This window comes from Leiobunum rupestre, chromosome 6, assembly GCF_980474605.1.
Source record: "Leiobunum rupestre chromosome 6, qqLeiRupe1.1.hap1, whole genome shotgun sequence".
Taxonomy (NCBI): Eukaryota; Metazoa; Arthropoda; class Arachnida; order Opiliones; family Sclerosomatidae; genus Leiobunum; species Leiobunum rupestre.
The window spans coordinates 2,048,476-2,065,736 of record NC_143389.1 but is presented as its reverse complement, the minus strand read 5'-3'; the positions used below and the strand labels follow the sequence as shown (position 1 = coordinate 2,065,736).

General features: G+C 47.8%; 34 non-coding genes across 34 annotated transcripts; all 34 read left to right on the top strand.

The window, feature by feature from the left end:
- Positions 1-249: 249 nt before the first annotated feature.
- Positions 250-322, top strand: TRNAA-AGC (transfer RNA alanine (anticodon AGC)). Its single transcript has one exon. It is a non-coding gene; the product is annotated as a tRNA-Ala (tRNA).
- Positions 323-386: 64 nt separating this feature from the next.
- On the top strand, positions 387-459 carry TRNAA-AGC (transfer RNA alanine (anticodon AGC)). Its single transcript has one exon. It is a non-coding gene; the product is annotated as a tRNA-Ala (tRNA).
- Positions 460-1,059: 600 nt separating this feature from the next.
- TRNAA-AGC (transfer RNA alanine (anticodon AGC)) lies at positions 1,060-1,132 on the top strand. The gene has a single exon. It is a non-coding gene; the product is annotated as a tRNA-Ala (tRNA).
- A 601-nt stretch (positions 1,133-1,733) lies between these two features.
- TRNAA-AGC (transfer RNA alanine (anticodon AGC)) lies at positions 1,734-1,806 on the top strand. The gene has a single exon. It is a non-coding gene; the product is annotated as a tRNA-Ala (tRNA).
- A 337-nt stretch (positions 1,807-2,143) lies between these two features.
- Positions 2,144-2,216, top strand: TRNAA-AGC (transfer RNA alanine (anticodon AGC)). Its single transcript has one exon. It is a non-coding gene; the product is annotated as a tRNA-Ala (tRNA).
- A 64-nt stretch (positions 2,217-2,280) lies between these two features.
- On the top strand, positions 2,281-2,353 carry TRNAA-AGC (transfer RNA alanine (anticodon AGC)). The gene has a single exon. It is a non-coding gene; the product is annotated as a tRNA-Ala (tRNA).
- A 465-nt stretch (positions 2,354-2,818) lies between these two features.
- TRNAA-AGC (transfer RNA alanine (anticodon AGC)) lies at positions 2,819-2,891 on the top strand. Its single transcript has one exon. It is a non-coding gene; the product is annotated as a tRNA-Ala (tRNA).
- Positions 2,892-3,228: 337 nt separating this feature from the next.
- On the top strand, positions 3,229-3,301 carry TRNAA-AGC (transfer RNA alanine (anticodon AGC)). The gene has a single exon. It is a non-coding gene; the product is annotated as a tRNA-Ala (tRNA).
- Positions 3,302-3,638: 337 nt separating this feature from the next.
- Positions 3,639-3,711, top strand: TRNAA-AGC (transfer RNA alanine (anticodon AGC)). Its single transcript has one exon. It is a non-coding gene; the product is annotated as a tRNA-Ala (tRNA).
- Positions 3,712-3,775: 64 nt separating this feature from the next.
- Positions 3,776-3,848, top strand: TRNAA-AGC (transfer RNA alanine (anticodon AGC)). The gene has a single exon. It is a non-coding gene; the product is annotated as a tRNA-Ala (tRNA).
- A 328-nt stretch (positions 3,849-4,176) lies between these two features.
- Positions 4,177-4,249, top strand: TRNAA-AGC (transfer RNA alanine (anticodon AGC)). Its single transcript has one exon. It is a non-coding gene; the product is annotated as a tRNA-Ala (tRNA).
- Positions 4,250-5,261: 1,012 nt separating this feature from the next.
- On the top strand, positions 5,262-5,334 carry TRNAA-AGC (transfer RNA alanine (anticodon AGC)). The gene has a single exon. It is a non-coding gene; the product is annotated as a tRNA-Ala (tRNA).
- Positions 5,335-8,000: 2,666 nt separating this feature from the next.
- Positions 8,001-8,073, top strand: TRNAA-AGC (transfer RNA alanine (anticodon AGC)). Its single transcript has one exon. It is a non-coding gene; the product is annotated as a tRNA-Ala (tRNA).
- Positions 8,074-8,674: 601 nt separating this feature from the next.
- TRNAA-AGC (transfer RNA alanine (anticodon AGC)) lies at positions 8,675-8,747 on the top strand. The gene has a single exon. It is a non-coding gene; the product is annotated as a tRNA-Ala (tRNA).
- Positions 8,748-8,811: 64 nt separating this feature from the next.
- On the top strand, positions 8,812-8,884 carry TRNAA-AGC (transfer RNA alanine (anticodon AGC)). The gene has a single exon. It is a non-coding gene; the product is annotated as a tRNA-Ala (tRNA).
- Positions 8,885-9,075: 191 nt separating this feature from the next.
- TRNAA-AGC (transfer RNA alanine (anticodon AGC)) lies at positions 9,076-9,148 on the top strand. The gene has a single exon. It is a non-coding gene; the product is annotated as a tRNA-Ala (tRNA).
- A 201-nt stretch (positions 9,149-9,349) lies between these two features.
- TRNAA-AGC (transfer RNA alanine (anticodon AGC)) lies at positions 9,350-9,422 on the top strand. Its single transcript has one exon. It is a non-coding gene; the product is annotated as a tRNA-Ala (tRNA).
- A 64-nt stretch (positions 9,423-9,486) lies between these two features.
- On the top strand, positions 9,487-9,559 carry TRNAA-AGC (transfer RNA alanine (anticodon AGC)). The gene has a single exon. It is a non-coding gene; the product is annotated as a tRNA-Ala (tRNA).
- Positions 9,560-9,887: 328 nt separating this feature from the next.
- Positions 9,888-9,960, top strand: TRNAA-AGC (transfer RNA alanine (anticodon AGC)). Its single transcript has one exon. It is a non-coding gene; the product is annotated as a tRNA-Ala (tRNA).
- Positions 9,961-10,024: 64 nt separating this feature from the next.
- Positions 10,025-10,097, top strand: TRNAA-AGC (transfer RNA alanine (anticodon AGC)). The gene has a single exon. It is a non-coding gene; the product is annotated as a tRNA-Ala (tRNA).
- A 465-nt stretch (positions 10,098-10,562) lies between these two features.
- On the top strand, positions 10,563-10,635 carry TRNAA-AGC (transfer RNA alanine (anticodon AGC)). The gene has a single exon. It is a non-coding gene; the product is annotated as a tRNA-Ala (tRNA).
- A 465-nt stretch (positions 10,636-11,100) lies between these two features.
- On the top strand, positions 11,101-11,173 carry TRNAA-AGC (transfer RNA alanine (anticodon AGC)). Its single transcript has one exon. It is a non-coding gene; the product is annotated as a tRNA-Ala (tRNA).
- A 599-nt stretch (positions 11,174-11,772) lies between these two features.
- Positions 11,773-11,845, top strand: TRNAA-AGC (transfer RNA alanine (anticodon AGC)). The gene has a single exon. It is a non-coding gene; the product is annotated as a tRNA-Ala (tRNA).
- A 201-nt stretch (positions 11,846-12,046) lies between these two features.
- On the top strand, positions 12,047-12,119 carry TRNAA-AGC (transfer RNA alanine (anticodon AGC)). Its single transcript has one exon. It is a non-coding gene; the product is annotated as a tRNA-Ala (tRNA).
- Positions 12,120-12,183: 64 nt separating this feature from the next.
- Positions 12,184-12,256, top strand: TRNAA-AGC (transfer RNA alanine (anticodon AGC)). The gene has a single exon. It is a non-coding gene; the product is annotated as a tRNA-Ala (tRNA).
- Positions 12,257-12,457: 201 nt separating this feature from the next.
- Positions 12,458-12,530, top strand: TRNAA-AGC (transfer RNA alanine (anticodon AGC)). Its single transcript has one exon. It is a non-coding gene; the product is annotated as a tRNA-Ala (tRNA).
- Positions 12,531-12,594: 64 nt separating this feature from the next.
- On the top strand, positions 12,595-12,667 carry TRNAA-AGC (transfer RNA alanine (anticodon AGC)). The gene has a single exon. It is a non-coding gene; the product is annotated as a tRNA-Ala (tRNA).
- Positions 12,668-13,129: 462 nt separating this feature from the next.
- On the top strand, positions 13,130-13,202 carry TRNAA-AGC (transfer RNA alanine (anticodon AGC)). Its single transcript has one exon. It is a non-coding gene; the product is annotated as a tRNA-Ala (tRNA).
- A 201-nt stretch (positions 13,203-13,403) lies between these two features.
- Positions 13,404-13,476, top strand: TRNAA-AGC (transfer RNA alanine (anticodon AGC)). The gene has a single exon. It is a non-coding gene; the product is annotated as a tRNA-Ala (tRNA).
- Positions 13,477-13,540: 64 nt separating this feature from the next.
- TRNAA-AGC (transfer RNA alanine (anticodon AGC)) lies at positions 13,541-13,613 on the top strand. The gene has a single exon. It is a non-coding gene; the product is annotated as a tRNA-Ala (tRNA).
- A 191-nt stretch (positions 13,614-13,804) lies between these two features.
- TRNAA-GGC (transfer RNA alanine (anticodon GGC)) lies at positions 13,805-13,877 on the top strand. The gene has a single exon. It is a non-coding gene; the product is annotated as a tRNA-Ala (tRNA).
- Positions 13,878-14,078: 201 nt separating this feature from the next.
- On the top strand, positions 14,079-14,151 carry TRNAA-AGC (transfer RNA alanine (anticodon AGC)). Its single transcript has one exon. It is a non-coding gene; the product is annotated as a tRNA-Ala (tRNA).
- Positions 14,152-14,613: 462 nt separating this feature from the next.
- On the top strand, positions 14,614-14,686 carry TRNAA-AGC (transfer RNA alanine (anticodon AGC)). The gene has a single exon. It is a non-coding gene; the product is annotated as a tRNA-Ala (tRNA).
- Positions 14,687-14,750: 64 nt separating this feature from the next.
- TRNAA-AGC (transfer RNA alanine (anticodon AGC)) lies at positions 14,751-14,823 on the top strand. The gene has a single exon. It is a non-coding gene; the product is annotated as a tRNA-Ala (tRNA).
- The last annotated feature ends 2,438 nt before the right edge of the window (positions 14,824-17,261 follow it).

Sequence of the window (17,261 nt, the reverse complement as noted above, 5' to 3'; positions counted from 1 at the left end):
CGCTCGCTTAGCATGCCAGAGGTAACATGATCGATGCTCGGCGCCTCCAATGTATACGAAATTTTCAAAACGGCGGTCTTACTCGACTAAACATTTAATTATGTGGTAAAAAGGGGGCGTAGCTCAGATGGTAGAGCGCTCATTTAGCATGCGAGAGGTAACGGGATCGATGCCCGGCACCTCCAATGTAAACGAAATTTTCGAAACGGCGGTCTTACTCGACTAAACATTTAATTACTATGGTAAACAGGGGGCGTAGCTCAGATGGTAGAGCGCTCGCTTAGCATGCGAGAGGTAACGGGATCGATGCCCGGCGCCTCCAATGTAAACGAAATTTTCGGAACGGCGGTCTTACTCGACTAAACATTTAATTACTATGGTAAACAGGGGGCGTAGCTCAGATGGTAGAGCGCTCGCTTAGCATGCGAGAGGTACCGGGATCGATGCCCGGCGCCTCCAATGTAAACGAAATTTTCGGAACGGCGGTCTTACTCGACTAAACATTTAATTACTATGGTAAACAGGGGCGTAGCTCAGATGGTAGAGCGCTCGCTTAGCATGCCAGAGGTAACATGATCGATGCCCGGCGCCTCCAATGTAAACGAAATTTTCGGAACGGCGGTCTTACTCGACTAAACATTTAATTACTGTGGTAAACAGGGGGCGTAGCTTAGATGGTAGAGCGCTCGCTTAGCATGCGAGAGGTACCGGGATCGATGCCAATGTAAACGAAATTTTCGGAACGGCTGTCTTACTCGACTAAAAATTTAATAATGTGGTAAACAGGGGGCGTAGCTCAAATGGTAGAGCGCTCATTTAGCATGCGACAGGTAACGGGATCGATGCCCGGCGCCTCCAATGTAAACGAAATTTTCGGAACGGCGGTCTTACTCGACTAAACATTTAATTACTATGGTAAACAGGGGACGTAGCTCAGATGGTAGAGCGCTCGCTTAGCATGCCAGAGGTAACGGGATCGATGCCCGGCGCCTCCAATGTAAACGAAATTTTCGGAACGGCGGTCTTACTCGACTAAACATTTAATTACTATGGTAAACAGGGGGCGTAGCTCAGATGGTAGAGCGCTCGCTTAGCATGCGAGAGGTACCGGGATCGATGCCCGGCGCCTCCAATGTAAACGAAATTTTCGGAACGGCGGTCTTACTCGACTAAACATTTAATTACTATGGTAAACAGGGGCGTAGCTCAGGTGGTAGAGCGCTCGCTTAACATGCGAGAGGTACCGGGATTGATGCCCGGCGCCTCCAATGTAAACGAAATTTTCGGAACGGCGGTCTTACTCGACTAAACATTTAATTACTATGGTAAACAGGGGGCGTAGCTCAGATGGTAGAGCGCTCGCTTAGCATGCCAGAGGTAACATGATCGATGCCCGGCGCCTCCAATGTAAACGAAATTTTCGGAACGGCGGTCTTACTCGACTAAACATTTAATTACTGTGGTAAACAGGGGGCGTAGCTTAGATGGTAGAGCTCTCGCTTAGCATGCGAGAGGTACCGGGATCGATGCCAATGTAAACGAAATTTTCGGAACGGCTGTCTTACTCGACCAAACATTTAATTACTATGGTAAACAGGCGGCGTAGCTTAGATGGTAGAGCGTTCGCTAAGCAAGCGAGAGGTACCGGGATCGATGCCCGGCGCCTCCAATGTAAACGAAATTTTCGGAACGGTGGTCTTACTCGAATAAACATTTAATTACTATGGTAAACAGGGGGCGTAGCTCAGATGGTAGAGCGCTCGTTTAGCATGCGAGAGGTACCGGGATCGATGCCCGGCGCCTCCAATATAAACGAAATTTTCGGAACGGCGGTCTTACTCGACTAAACATTTAATTACTTTGGTAAACAGGGGGCGTAGCTCAGATGGTAGAGCGCTCGCTTAGCATGCCAGAGGTAATATGATCGATGCTCGGCGCCTCCATTGTATACGAAATTTTCAAATCGGCGGTCTTACTCGACTAAACATTTAATTATGTGGTAAACAGGGGGCGTAGCTCAGATGGTAGAGCTCTCATTTAGCATGCGAGAGGTAACGGGATCGATGCCCGGCGCCTCCAATGTAAACGAAATTTTCGGAACGGCGGTCTTACTCGACTAAACATTTAATTACTATGGTAAACAGGGGGCGTAGCTCAGATGGTAGAGCGCTCGCTTAGCATGCGAGAGGTACCGGGATCGATGCCCGGCGCCTCCAATGTAAACGAAAATTTCGGAACGGCTGTCTTACTCGACTAAACATTTAATTAATATGGTAAACAGGGGGCGTAGCTCAGATGGTAGAGCGCTCGCTTAGCATGCGAGAGGTACCGGGATCGATGCCCGGCGCCTCCAATGTAAACGAAATTTTCGGAACGGCGGTCTTACTCGACTAAACATTTAATTACTATGGTAAACAGGGGGCGTAGCTCAGATGGTAGAGCGCTCGCTTAGCATGCCAGAGGTAACATGATCGATGCCCGGCGCCTCCAATGTAAACGAAATTTTCGGAACGGCGGTCTTACTCGACTAAACATTTAATTACTGTGGTAAACAGGGGGCGTAGCTTAGATGGTAGAGCTCTCGCTTAGCATGCGAGAGGTACCGGGATCGATGCCAATGTAAACGAAATTTTCGGAACGGCTGTCTTACTCGACCAAACATTTAATTACTATGGTAAACAGGCGGCGTAGCTTAGATGGTAGAGCGTTCGCTAAGCAAGCGAGAGGTACCGGGATCGATGCCCGGCGCCTCCAATGTAAACGAAATTTTCGGAACGGTGGTCTTACTCGAATAAACATTTAATTACTATGGTAAACAGGGGGCGTAGCTCAGATGGTAGAGCGCTCGTTTAGCATGCGAGAGGTACCGGGATCGATGCCCGGCGCCTCCAATATAAACGAAATTTTCGGAACGGCGGTCTTACTCGACTAAACATTTAATTACTTTGGTAAACAGGGGGCGTAGCTCAGATGGTAGAGCGCTCGCTTAGCATGCCAGAGGTAATATGATCGATGCTCGGCGCCTCCATTGTATACGAAATTTTCAAAACGGCGGTCTTACTCGACTAAACATTTAATTATGTGGTAAACAGGGGGCGTAGCTCAGATGGTAGAGCTCTCATTTAGCATGCGAGAGGTAACGGGATCGATGCCCGGCGCCTCCAATGTAAACGAAATTTTCGGAACGGCGGTCTTACTCGACTAAACATTTAATTACTATGGTAAACAGGGGGCGTAGCTCAGATGGTAGAGCGCTCGCTTAGCATGCGAGAGGTACCGGGATCGATGCCCGGCGCCTCCAATGTAAACGAAATTTTCGGAACGGCGGTCTTACTCGACTAAACATTTAATTACTATGGTAAACAGGGGGCGTAGCTCAGATGGTAGAGCGCTCGCTTAGCATAACAGAGGTAACATGATCGATGCTCGGCGCCTCCAATGTATACGAAATTTTCAAAACGGCGGTCTTACTCGACTAAACATTTAATTATGTGGTAAACAGGGGGCGTAGCTCAGATGGTAGAGCGCTCATTTAGCATGCGAGAGGTAACGGGATCGATGCCCGGCGCCTCCAATGTAAACGAAATTTTCGGAACGGCGGTCTTACTCGACTAAACATTTAATTACTATGGTAAACAGGAGGCGTAGCTCAGATGGTAGAGCGCTCGCTTAGCATGTGAGAGGTACCGGGATCGATGCCCGGCGCCTCCAATGTAAACGAAATTTTCGGAACGGCGGTCTTACTCGACTAAACATTTAATTACTATGGTAAACAAGGGGCGTAGCTCAGATGGTAGAGCGCTCGCTTAGCATGCGAGAGGTACCGGGATCGATGCCCGGCGCCTCCAATGTAAACGAAATTTTCGGAACGGCGGTCTTACTCGACTAAACATTTAATTACTATGGTAAACAGGGGGCGTAGCTCATATGGTAGGGCGCTCGCTTAGCATGCGAGAGGTACCGGGATCGATGCCAATGTAAACTAAATTTTCGGAACGGCGGTCTTACTCGACTAAACATTTAATTACTATGGTAAAGACGGGGCGAAGCTCAGATGGAAGAGCGCCCGCTTAGCATGCGAGAGGTACCGGGATCGATGCCCGGCGCCTCCAATGTAAACGAAATTTTCGAAACGGCGGTCTTACTCGACTAAACATTTAATAACTATGGTAAACAGGGGGCGTAGCTCAGATGGTAGAGCGCTCGCTTAGCATGCGAGAGGTACCGGGATCGATGCCCGGCGCCTCCAATGTAAACGAAATTTTCGAAACGGCGGCCTTACTCGATTAAACAGTTAATTACTATGGTAAACAGGGGGCGTAGATCAGATGGTAGAGCGCGCGCTTAGCATGCGAGAGGTACCGGGATTGATGCCCGGCGCCTCCAAGGTAAACAAAATTTATGGAACGGTGGTCTTACTCGACTAAACATTTAATAAATATGGTAAACAGAGGGCGAAGCTCAGATGGTAGAGCGCTCGCTTAGCATGCGAGAGGTACCTGGATCGATGCCAATGTAAACTAAATTTTCGGAACGGCGGTCTTACTCGTCTAAACATTTAATTACTATGGTAAAGACGGGGCGTAGCTCAGATGGTAGAGCGCCCGCTTAGCATGCGAGAGGTACCGGGATCGATGCCCGGCGCCTCCAATGTAAACGAAATTTTCGGAACGGCGGTCTTACTCGACTAAACATTTAATTACTATGGTAAACAGGGGGCGTAGCTCAGATGGTAGAGCGCTCGCTTAGCATAACAGAGGTAACATGATCGATGCTCGGCGCCTCCAATGTATACGAAATTTTCAAAACGGCGGTCTTACTCGACTAAACATTTAATTATGTGGTAAACAGGGGGCGTAGCTCAGATGGTAGAGCGCTCATTTAGCATGCGAGAGGTAACGGGATCGATGCCCGGCGCCTCCAATGTAAACGAAATTTTCGGAACGGCGGTCTTACTCGACTAAACATTTAATTACTATGGTAAACAGGAGGCGTAGCTCAGATGGTAGAGCGCTCGCTTAGCATGCCAGAGGTAACGGGATCGATGCCCGGCGCCTCCAATGTAAACGAAATTTTCGGAACGGCGGTCTTACTCGACTAAACATTTAATTACTATGGTAAACAAGGGGCGTAGCTCAGATGGTAGAGCGCTCGCTTAGCATGTGAGAGGTACCGGGATCGATGCCCGGCGCCTCCAATGTAAACGAAATTTTCGGAACGGCGGTCTTACTCGACTAAACATTTAATTACTATGGTAAACAAGGGGCGTAGCTCAGATGGTAGAGCGCTCGCTTAGCATGCGAGAGGTACCGGGATCGATGCCCGGCGCCTCCAATGTAAACGAAATTTTCGGAACGGCGGTCTTACTCGACTAAACATTTAATTACTATGGTAAACAGGGGGCGTAGCTCATATGGTAGGGCGCTCGCTTAGCATGCGAGAGGTACCGGGATCGATGCCCGGCGCCTCCAATGTAAACGAAATTTTCGGAACCGCGGTCTTACTCGACTAAACATTTAATTACTCTGGTAAACAGGGGGCGTAGCTCAGATGGTAGAGCAATCGCTTGGCATGCGAGAGGTACCGGGATCGATGGCCGGCGCCTCCAATGTAAACGAAATTTTCGGAACGGTGGTCTTACTCGACTAAACATTTAATTAATATGGTAAACAGGGGGCGTAGCTCAGATGGTAGAGCGCTCGCTTAGCATGCGAGAGGTACCGGGATCGATGCCAATGTAAACGAAATTTTCGGAACGGCGGTCCTACTCGACTAAACTTTTAATTAATATGGTAAACAGGGGGCGTAGCTCAGATGGTAGAGCGCTCGCTTACCATGCGAGAGGTACCGGGATCGATGCCCCTCGCCTCCAATGTAAACGAAATTTTCGGAACCGCGGTCTTACTCGACTAAACATTTAATTACTCTAGTAAACAGGGGGCGTAGCTCAGATGGTAGAGCAATCGCTTGGCAGGGGGAGTTGCGTTCGAGCTTTTGGAGAGTGCAGGTCGTTCGATTTTGCACTCCGTGTTTTCGTCGCGCTAAGCCTAAGCGGGGTATTTTGCCAATTTATTTTTCTTTTGGTTATTATTCGTGCATTTAATTCAATAGTTGTTAATTTATTAATTTGTTAATCCCTCCTGGGTGTTTCTACCCAGGATGGACGCATTCAAAAGATCGGTTTTTATTGATTTTAAACGAAATCTACCAAGTTTTGAAGTTGTGTCTACGGCGGTGATTGCGAACTTTGGTCTGGATTGTGCTTCTGCTTTAGTTGTCTGTGATGAGGGTGGTTACATTCTCACCTTGAAGACTTTGGCCGATGTCGAGGGCGTTATAGATTCGGGCTTGGATATTGATGGTGAGATATATGAAATTTCAAGCGTTTCTGCGAAGACTGTGACTGTCGCCTTTTCGGACTTACCTGAGTTTGTGACTGATGAAGCCGTTTTATCCAAATTAACGTCGCTTGGCTGTGAAATCAAGGGTCCGCTTGTTTGGCATAAAAAGGCATCATTCTATTGCGGACTTCGTACCGTTCGTGTTACCTTACCTGAGAGTCTGTCATCATTACCATATCGCTTACGAGTTGCCGATGCTGTTGGTCGAGAGAAGTTTTACGCTGTCCGACATGATTCTCAGTTGAAAATTTGTAATAAGTGTTATTCTCCTGACCATATTTATCGCCATTGTCCTGATTTCAAGTGCTTTAAGTGCCAGAAGCAGGGACATGTTGTTCGGGAGTGTCCTCTATGGCCCCGGATGGCATCCCGCGATTTAGAAGCGGCGTCGGGCGGTGGTGGTGACGGTGAAGCGATGGTCGTCGATCCTGCCTCAGTCGCTATTCCTCAGGGTTCTCCGGTCCGGGCCGGTAGTGGTGAATCTTCCATCGTCGATGCCGGTGTCAAGTCTGATCCGCGTCGGAGTGCTAAGCATTCGCTGTCGTCAAGCGATGGCGATGTCGGTAAGAAGCTGTCTTCTTCTTCTGGCTCTGCTACGAAAGTTCAAAGGGTTCCCGTTGCTATGCGTCTGCTCCCTTTCAAGGGTCATCGCCGGCCTGAGTGGTGGCCTAAGGAGGTTGCTTGGCCGCCATCTTCAGAGAACGAATATTTTGCTCGGGTGTGTCGGTATCAGGGTCAGCCTGTTACCAGTCCTCTGTATAAGGACTTTGTGATCCCGGATGATTACGGTTTCAACGTATAAGTAACAAATTAATGGTGATGGATTTTCTTAATGTTTTGCGGCCTTTTCTGTGTTCTGTCGGTTCTAAGCCTTTGCTTCTCATTTTCAATAAGGAGTTTTTTTTTTCGTTAATTTATTTCTTCTTAATCGTCTTTAATGCTGTTTAATATCTAATTTAGCCTATTTTTGTTCATGAATTCTTTCTACAACATGTACTGCCTAATAGTGTTTGATACGTTGCTTAAATTTTATTTCTCACTATTGTTTAATCAATATTATCTAATCGTTTTTCTTTCTTTATCGCTGTTCATTTTCGCGACCGATTTTTCAAATGTTACTTCGTATTTTTTTCTTGTTCTATTATCTTGTTGCATTTCGCTTTTTGTACCATACACGCGTCGTGTATTTTTTTAATGATATAATTAAAAAAAAAAAAAAAAGCAATCGCTTGGCATGCGAGAGGTACCGGGATCGATGGCCGGCGCCTCCAATGTAAACGAAATTTTCGGAACGGTGGTCTTACTCGACTAAACATTTTATTAATATGGTAAACATTGGGCGTAGCTCAGATGGTAGAGCGCTCGCTTAGCTTGCGAGTGGTACCGGGATCGATGCCCGGCGCCTCCAATGTAAACGAAATTTTCGGAACAGTGGTCTTACTCGACTAAACATTTAATTAATATGGTACACAGGGGGCGTAGCTCAGATGATAGAGCGCTCGCTTAGCATGCGAGAGGTACCGGGATCTATGCCAATGTAAACGAAATTTTCGGAACGGCGGTCTTACTCGACCAAACATTTAATTAATGTGGTAAACAGGGGGCGTAGCTCAGATGGTAGAGCGCTCGCTTAGCATGCGAGAGGTACCGGGATCGATGCCCGTCGCCTCCAATGTAAACGAAATTTTCGGAACGACGGTCTTACTCGACTAAACATTTAATTAATATGGTAAATAGGGGGCGTAGCTCAGATGGTAGAGCGCTCGCTTAGCATGCGAGAGGTACCTGGATCGATGCCAATGTAAACTAAATTTTCGGAACGACGGTCTTACTCGTCTAAACATTTAATTACTATGGTAAACACGGGGCGTAGCTCAGATGGTAGAGCGCCCGCTTAGCATGCGAGAGGTACCGGGATCGATGCCCGGCGCCTCCAATGTAAACAAAATTTTCGAAACGGCGGTCTTACTCGACTAAACATTTAATTACTATGGTAAACAGGGGGCGTAGCTCAGATGGTAGAGCGCCCGCATAGCATGCGAGAGGTACCGGGATCGATACCCGGCGCCTCCAATGTAAACGAAATTTTCGAAACGGCGGTCTTACTCGACTAAACATTTAATTACCATGGTAAACAGGGGGCGTAGCTCAGATGGTAGAGCGCTCGCTAGCATGCGAGAGGTACCGGGATCGATGCCCGGCGCCTCCAATGTAAACGAAATTTTCGAAACGGCGGTCTTACTCGACTAAACATTTAATTACTATGGTAAACAGGGGGCGTAGCTCAGATGGTAGAGCGCTCGCTTAGCATGCGAGAGGTACCGGGATCGATGCCCGGCGCCTCCAATGTAAACGAAATCTTCGAAACGGCGGTCTTACTCGACTAAACATTTAATTACTATGGTAAACAGGGGGCGTAGCTCAGATGGTAGAGCGCTCGCTTAGCATGCGAGAGGTACCGGGATCGATGCCCGGCGCCTCCAATGTAAACGAAATTTTCGAAACGGCGGTCTTACTCGACTAAACATTTAATTAATATGGTAAACAGGAGGCGTAGCTCATATGGTAGAGCGCTCGCTTAGCATGCGAGAGGTACCGGGATCTATGCCAATGTAAACGAAATTTTCGGAACGGCGGTCTTACTCGACCAAACATTTAATTAATGTGGTAAACAGGGGGCGTAGCTCAGATGGTAGAGCGCTCGCTTAGCATGCGAGAGGTACCGGGATCGATGCCCGGGGCCTCCAATGTAAACGAAATTTTCGGAACGGCGTTCTTACTCGACTAAACATTTAATTACTATGGTAAACAGGGGGCGTAGCTTAGATGGTAGCGCGCTCGCTTAGCATGCGAGAGGTACCGGGATCGATGCCCGGCGCCTCCAATGTAAAAGAAATTTAAGGAACGGCGGTCTTACTCGACTAAACATTTAATTACTATGGTAAACAGGGGGCGTAGCTCAGATGGTAGAGCGCTCGCTTAGCATGCGAGAGGTACCGGGATCGATGCCCGTCGCCTCCAATGTAAACGAAATTTTCGGAACGACGGTCTTACTCGACTAAACATTTAATTAATATGGTAAATAGGGGGCGTAGCTCAGATGGTAGAGCGCTCGCTTAGCATGCGAGAGGTACCGGGATCGATGCCCGTCGCCTCCAATGTAAACGAAATTTTCGGAACGACGGTCTTACTCGACTAAACATTTAATTAATATGGTAAATAGGGGGCGTAGCTCAGATGGTAGAGCGCTCGCTTAGCATGCGAGAGGTACCTGGATCGATGCCAATGTAAACTAAATTTTCGGAACGGCGGTCTTACTCGTCTAAACATTTAATTACTATGGTAAACACGGGGCGTAGCTCAGATGGTAGAGCGCTCGCTTAGCATGCGAGAGGTAACGGGATTGAGGCCCGGCGCCTCCAATGTAAAAGAAATTTAAGGAACGGCGGTCTTACTCGACTAAACATTTAATTACTATGGTAAACAGGGGGCGTAGCTCAGATGGTAGAGCGCTCGCTTAGCATGCGAGAGGTACCGGGATCGATGCCCGTCGCCTCCAATGTAAACGAAATTTTCGGAACGACGGTCTTACTCGACTAAACATTTAATTAATATGGTAAATAGGGGGCGTAGCTCAGATGGTAGAGCGCTCGCTTAGCATGCGAGAGGTACCGGGATCGATGCCCGTCGCCTCCAATGTAAACGAAATTTTCGGAACGACGGTCTTACTCGACTAAACATTTAATTAATATGGTAAATAGGGGGCGTAGCTCAGATGGTAGAGCGCTCGCTTAGCATGCGAGAGGTACCTGGATCGATGCCAATGTAAACTAAATTTTCGGAACGGCGGTCTTACTCGTCTAAACATTTAATTACTATGGTAAACACGGGGCGTAGCTCAGATGGTAGAGCGCCCGCTTAGCATGCGAGAGGTACCGGGATCGATGCCCGGCGCCTCCAATGTAAACAAAATTTTCGAAACGGCGGTCTTACTCGACTAAACATTTAATTACTATGGTAAACAGGGGGCGTAGCTCAGACGGTAGAGCGCCCGCATAGCATGCGAGAGGTACCGGGATCGATACCCGGCGCCTCCAATGTAAACGAAATTTTCGAAACGGCGGTCTTACTCGACTAAACATTTAATTACTATGGTAAACAGGGGGCGTAGCTCAGATGGTAGAGCGCTCGCTTAGCATGCGAGAGGTACCGGGATCGATGCCCGGCGCCTCCAATGTAAACGAAATCTTCGAAACGGCGGTCTTACTCGATTAAACAGTTAATTACTATGGTAAACAGGGGGCGTAGATCAGATGGTAGAGCGCGCGCTTAGCATGCGAGAGGTACCGGGATCGATGCCCGGCGCCTCCAAGGTAAACAAAATTTATGGAACGGTGGTCTTACTCGACTAAACATTTAATAAATATGGTAAACAGGGGGCGAAGCTCAGATGGTAGATCGCTCGCTTAGCATGCGAGAGGTACCTGGATCGATGCCAATGTAAACTAAATTTTCGGAACGGCGGTCTTACTCGTCTAAACATTTAATTACTATGGTAAAGACGGGGCGTAGCTCAGATGGTAGAGCGCCCGCTTAGCATGCGAGAGGTACCGGGATCGATGCCCGGCGCCTCCAATGTAAACGAAATTTTCGAAACGGCGGTCTTACTCGACTAAACATTTAATTACTATGGTAAACAGGGGGCGTAGCTCAGATGGTAGAGCGCTCGCTTAGCATGCGAGAGGTAACGGGATCGATGCCCGGCGCCTCCAATGTAAACGAAATTTTCGGAACGGCGGTCTTACTCGACTAAACATTTAATTACTATGGTAAACAGGGGGCGTAGCTCAGATGGTAGAGCGGTCGCTTAGCATGCGAGAGGTACCGGGATCGATGCCCGGCGCCTTCAATGTAAACGAAATTTTCGGAACACGGTCTTACTCGACTAAACATTTAATTACTATGGTAAACAGGGGCGTAGCTCAGGTGGTAGAGCGCTCGCTTAGCATGCGAGAGGTACCGGGATCGATGCCAATGTAAACGAAATTTTCGGAACGGCGGTCTTACTCGACTAAACATTTAATTAATATGGTGAACAGGGGGCGTAGCTCAGATGGTAGGGCGCTCGCGTAGCATGCGAGAGGTACCGGGATCAATGCCCGGCGCCTCCAATGTAAACGAAATTTTCGGAACGGTGGTCTTACTCGACTAAACATTTAATTATTATGGTAAACAGGGGTGAAGCTCAGATGGTAGAGCGCTCGCTTAGCTTGCGAGAGGTACCGGGATCGGTGCCCGGCGCCTCCAATGTAAACGAAATTTAAGGAACGGCGGTCTTCCTCGACTAAACATTTAATTACTATGGTATTCAGGGGGCGTAGCTCAGATGGTAGAGCACTCGCTTAGCATGCGAGAGGTACCGGGATCGATGCCCGGCGCCTTCAATGTAAACGAAATTTAAGGAACGGCGGTTTTACTCGACTAAACATTTAATTAATATGGTAAACAGGGGGCGTAGCTTAGATGGTAGCGGGCTCGCTTAGCATGCGAGAGGTACCGGGATCGATGCCCGGCGCCTCCAATGTAAACGAAATTTAAGGAACGGCGGTCTTACTCGACTAAACATTTAATTACTATGGTATTCAGGGGGCGTAGCTCAGATGGTAGAGCACTCGCTTAGCATGCGAGAGGTACCGGGATCGATGCCCGGCGCCTCCAATGTAAACGAAATTTAAGGAACGGCGGTCTTACTCGACTAAACATTTAATTAATATGGTAAACAGGGGGCGTAGCTCAGATGGTAGAGCGCTCGCTTAGCATGCGAGAGGTACCGGGATCGATGCCCGGCGCCTCCAATGTAAACGAAATTTAAGGAACGGCGGTCTTACTCGACTAAACATTTAATTAATATGGTAAACAGGGGGCGTAGCTCAGATGGTAGAGCGCACGCTTAGCATGCGAGAGGTACCGGGATCGATGCCCGGCGCCTCCAATGTAAACGAAATTTTCGAAACGGCGGTCTTACTCGACTAAACATTTAATTACTATGGTAAACAGGGGGCGTAGCTCAGATGGTAGAGCGCTCGCTTAGCATGCGAGAGGTAACGGGATCGATGCCCGGCGCCTCCAATGTAAACGAAATTTTCGGAACGGCGGTCTTACTCGACTAAACATTTAATTACTATGGTAAACAGGGGGCGTAGCTCAGATGGTAGAGCGCTCGCTTAGCATGCGAGAGGTACCGGGATCGATGCCCGGCGCCTTCAATGTAAACGAAATTTTCGGAACACGGTCTTACTCGACTAAACATTTAATTACTATGGTAAACAGGGGCGTAGCTCAGGTGGTAGAGCGCTCGCTTAGCATGCGAGAGGTACCGGGATCGATGCCAATGTAAACGAAATTTTCGGAACGGCGGTCTTACTCGACTAAACATTTAATTAATATGGTGAACAGGGGGCGTAGCTCAGATGGTAGGGCGCTCGCGTAGCATGCGAGAGGTACCGGGATCAATGCCCGGCGCCTCCAATGTAAACGAAATTTTCGGAACGGTGGTCTTATTCGACTAAACATTTAATTATTATGGTAAACAGGGGTGAAGCTCAGATGGTAGAGCGCTCGCTTAGCTTGCGAGAGGTACCGGGATCGGTGCCCGGCGCCTCCAATGTAAACGAAATTTAAGGAACGGCGGTCTTCCTCGACTAAACATTTAATTACTATGGTATTCAGGGGGCGTAGCTCAGATGGTAGAGCACTCGCTTAGCATGCGAGAGGTACCGGGATCGATGCCCGGCGCCTTCAATGTAAACGAAATTTAAGGAACGGCGGTTTTACTCGACTAAACATTTAATTAATATGGTAAACAGGGGGCGTAGCTTAGATGGTAGCGGGCTCGCTTAGCATGCGAGAGGTACCGGGATCGATGCCCGGCGCCTCCAATGTAAACGAAATTTAAGGAACGGCGGTCTTACTCGACTAAACATTTAATTACTATGGTATTCAGGGGGCGTAGCTCAGATGGTAGAGCACTCGCTTAGCATGCGAGAGGTACCGGGATCGATGCCCGGCGCCTCCAATGTAAACGAAATTTAAGGAACGGCGGTCTTACTCGACTAAACATTTAATTAATATGGTAAACAGGGGGCGTAGCTCAGATGGTAGAGCGCTCGCTTAGCATGCGAGAGGTACCGGGATCGATGCCCGGCGCCTCCAATGTAAACGAAATTTAAGGAACGGCGGTCTTACTCGACTAAACATTTAATTAATATGGTAAACAGGGGGCGTAGCTCAGATGGTAGAGCGCTCGCTTAGCATGCGAGAGGTACCGGGATCGATGCCAATGTAAACGAAATTTTCGGAACCGCGGTCTTACTCGACTAAACATTTAATTACTCTGGTAAACAGGGGGCGTAGCTCAGATGGTAGAGCGCTCGCTTGGCATGCGAGAGGTACCGGGATCGATGGCCGGCGCCTCCAATGTAAACGAAATTTTCGGAACGGTGGTCTTACTCGACTAAACATTTTATTAATATGGTAAACATTGGGCGTAGCTCAGATGGTAGAGCGCTCGCTTAGCTTGCGAGTGGTACCGGGATCGATGCCCGGCGCCTCCAATGTAAACGAAATTTTCGGAACGGTGGTCTTATTCGACTAAACATTTAATTAATATGGTAAACAGGGGGCGTAGCTCAGATGGTAGAGCGCTCGCTTAGCATGCGAGAGGTACCGGGATCGATGCCCGGCGCCTCCAATGTAAACGAAATTTTCGGAACAGTGGTCTTACTCGACTAAACATTTAATTAATATGGTACACAGGGGGCGTAGCTCAGATGATAGAGCGCTCGCTTAGCATGCGAGAGGTATCGGGATCGATGCCCGATGCGCGGTGCTTCCAATGTAAACGAAATTTTCGAAACGGCGGTCTTACTCGACTAAACATTTAATTAATATGGTTAACAGGGGGCGTGGCTCAGATGGTAGAGCGCTCGCTTAGCATGCGAGAGGTACCGGGATCGATGCCAATGTAAACGAAATTTTCGGAACGGCCGTCTTACTCGACTAAACATTTAATTAATATGGTAAACAGGAGGCGTAGCTCATATGATAGAGCGCTCGCTTAGCATGCGAGAGGTACCGGGATCTATGCCAATGTAAACGAAATTTTCGGAACGGCGGTCTTACTCGACCAAACATTTAATTAATGTGGTAAACAGGGGGCGTAGCTCAGATGGTAGAGCGCTCGCTTAGCATGCGAGAGGTACCGGGATCGATGCCCGGGGCCTCCAATGTAAACGAAATTTTCGGAACGGCGGTCTTACTCGACTAAACATTTAATTACTATGGTATTCAGGGGGCGTAGCTCAGATGGTAGAGCACTCGCTTAGCATGCGAGAGGTACCGGGATCGATGCCCGGCGCCTCCAATGTAAACGAAATTTAAGGAACGGCGGTCTTACTCGACTAAACATTTAATTAATATGGTAAACAGGGGGCGTAGCTCAGATGGTAGAGCGCTCGCTTAGCATGCGAGAGGTACCGGGATCGATGCCAATGTAAACGAAATTTTCGGAACGCCGGTCCTACTCGACTAAACTTTTAATTAATATGGTAAACAGGGGGCGTAGCTCAGATGGTAGAGCGCTCGCTTACCATGCGAGAGGTACCGGGATCGATGCCCCTCGCCTCCAATGTAAACGAAATTTTCGGAACGGCGGTCTTACTCGACTAAATTTTTAATTAATATGGTAAACACGGGGCGTAGCTCAGATGGTAGAGCGCTCGCTTAGCATGGAGAGCGCTGCTGACTCTTGACCTAGGCGGTTCGTTAATTTTTCGCTCCGCTTTCTTCTGCCTCGGTTGCGCCATTTTCCCCATTATTTTACATTAATTTATAGTTTTCTTAATATTACCTTTCCCTTGGTTTTTAACTTTGTTGTTCCTCCTGGTTTCTCGGGCGAGAGCCAGGATGCATTTATTAAAACGTACTAATTTTATAACCTGCATTGACGCCGCTGTTTCCGAAGATGCCGTTCACGTTGCTATCCAGAAGGCCTTTGGTTTGGATGCTGTTACGTCCGTTGTTCCCACGGACGGTGGGTTTTACGCTACTTTTGTTTCGGCGAGTGATGCCGAAGCGTGCGTTGCTGAAGGAGTGGAGGTAGGAGGAATAGTTTTTGCAGTGTCGAATGTTGCCGTGAAGGTGATTACTGCTACTTTCTTTGGTATGCCTGAAATCGTTACCGATGAATGTTTGAAGGAGAAATTACAGTCTATGGGCTGTGAGCTTAAAAGTGAAATAATTTGGCTTAAGAATAAGAAAAATCTTTATACAGGGGTACGTCGAATACATTTGGCCCTCCCTGAGAAGGTCTCGGCTCTCCCTTATCGCATCAAGATTCGCGATTTGTTGGGAGTGGAGAGTTTTTATTAAGTCCAACATGAAAAACAGAGCCGGGTATGTACGGGGTGTCTGGCTTCGGACCACATTTACCGTGAGTGTCCCAATTTTATCTGTTTTGCATGTAAAACACAAGGTCATACGGCCCGTAATTGCCCTCAACGCAATACCCCCATTTTTGTTGAAGATTCCATACCAAAGGACAACGCAGGTAGCACCAGACAGGTTGCTTCCTTGAATGACGAGATACCGGTGGCGGACAAACAGCCTTTTGGGGGTGAAAAACGCGCGTTGTCGAATGACGACAATGAATTTTCATCCAAGCCCCGTCGGAATAAGCCTAATTTTAGACCTAACGTTTCAAATGCTGTTCGCCGTCAAACCGAGAAAAACCAAGCCAAGTTAAATCAATCCTCTAATAGGCCAACTTTAAAAAAGTCTTCGTCTAATAGTATGGAAACCGACGCAATAAATCATAATTCTGATAGTCAGGAAGTCTCGAATAATCCCGATAATTCCCATGGCTCTCCGAGTGCTGTCGTTGAACATTAAAGGTCTACGAGATCGTCAAAAGATGTTAGAATTAATAGATTGGATAAAAATGGAAGATATTATTTTTTTACAAGAAACTCATTGGAAATCTGACCACGTCGCGGTTTTTAAATCACTTTTTAGCGGTAAAGTTTTTGTCGATTTGGACATTGATACGGGTTATCGCGGAGTCGCTATCTTAATTCGTGCCGGTTTCGATTGTACCGCCCGTCGCGTTGTCAATCATTCGAAAGGTCAATTTTTGCATGTTTCTCTCTCCATTGATGACGATACTGTTGATTTAGTTAATTTTTACGCGCCGAATGATCGCGCCGCCCGCGCGGATTTTTTTACAGACATTTCCTCTACTATTCTAACTATCGCCAAGCCTATTATTTTTGGGGATTTCAATGACGTTATGTCTGCCGTAGCTGACCGTCGCCCCGCTACGGTCTTTGATAATCGAGCATTATTCTCCCTGCGTGCCATGGTACGCCAACTGTCGCTCTCTGATGTTTGGAGACAATATCACAAAGAACAATACGATTACTCCTGGGCGGGTTTTGCCTTTGGCCATTACCGCTTCTCTCGCATTGACTATTTGTTCGCCTTCCCAGCCGATCTTCCGAAATTTTCTCGTAGTTCCTACAAAGTCTCACCGTTTTCTGATCACAAAGCCTTCACCGTTCTATTTGATCCTAAAGAAATTCCCCGGGGTCCTGGCACCTGGGCTTTTAACGCGTCTCTTTTAACCGAAGCTACGTTTTATCAAGCTCTTTCTAGAATCATATCCAGAAGCAAAGAGACTCTCGCGTACCGTGAAGATATCTTTTGTTGGTATGAGTCGCTTAAAGTTTCGCTTCGCGATTACGCCATGTTTTTTTTCGAAAAATTTGGCCGCGTCGCGTCGTAAAGACAAATCTGCCATCCAGT